We start from the raw sequence: 1,083 nt of genomic DNA, 5'->3' as shown, positions 1-1,083 counted from the left end.
TGTCTCAAAAAAAAAAAAAATATATATATATACATATGTATATAAGCCATATTCTAACTTTAGGTATAAGAATATTGTCTCATGGGCAGCAACTGTGGCTCAGTGAGTAGGGTGCCGGCCCCATATAATGAGGGTGGTGGGTTCAAATCCGACCCCAGCCAAACTGCAACAAAAAATAGCTGGGCGTTGTGGCAGTTGCCTGTGGTCCCAACTACTTGGGAGGCTGAGGCAAGGGAATCGCCTAAGCCCAAGAGCTGGAGGTTGTTGTGAGCTGTGATGCCACGGCACTCTACCAAGGGTGACAAAGTAAGCCCAAAGTGTCTCTTAAAGAAAAAAAAAAGAGGGCAGTGCCTGTGGCTCAGTGAGTAGGGCACTGGCCCCATATACCGAGGGTGGCAGGTTCAAACCCTGCCCCAGCCAAACTGCAACAACAACAACAAAAAAAGTTGGGCGTTGTGTCGGACACCTGTAGTCCTAGCTACTCGGGAGGCTGAGGCTGGAGAATCGCCTAAGCCTAAGAGCTGGAGGTTGCTGTGGTGCCATGGCACTCTACCAAGGGTGACAAAGTAAAACTCATGTCTCTAAAAAAAAAGAACATTGTCTCATAAGTAACAACTTATTGCCAAGCCCTATTCTTCCTGATTTTGATCTTGGGAGATACTCTCCCTCTTTTATGTAACTTTTATAAATATGAATTACATGTTTGTTTCACTTGTTTATCCTCTGAGTTCTTGGGGCACTTTTATTTTCTCTGTAACTCACCTATATTCCCACAAATGTGTTTAAAGCAATTTGTAATAAAATTAATTTTCTTGTCTCATTTCTAGGTTTAAGAAGATTCCTAAGTGACTGTAAAATTAAAAACAAGCATGTTTAAAGCAAATTTCATTATGTATCAGTAAATTGCCTATTATGCTTTCTTTCATGTGTACATATATTGCTTTGTTCAATATACTCTAACTGTATGCCTGAAGTTCTAGCTACTTGGGAGACTGAAGAAAGAGAATCACTTAAGCCCAAGAGTTTGAGGTTGCTGTGAGCTGTGATGCCCTGGCACTCTACCGAGGGTGACATAATGAGACT

Source organism: Otolemur garnettii, unplaced genomic scaffold, assembly GCF_000181295.1.
Source record: "Otolemur garnettii isolate 467f Iridium unplaced genomic scaffold, OtoGar3 scaffold00043, whole genome shotgun sequence".
NCBI classification, from domain to species: Eukaryota; Metazoa; Chordata; class Mammalia; order Primates; family Galagidae; genus Otolemur; species Otolemur garnettii.
The sequence above is the reverse complement of the archived record's forward strand: the minus strand, read 5'-3'. Positions refer to the sequence as shown.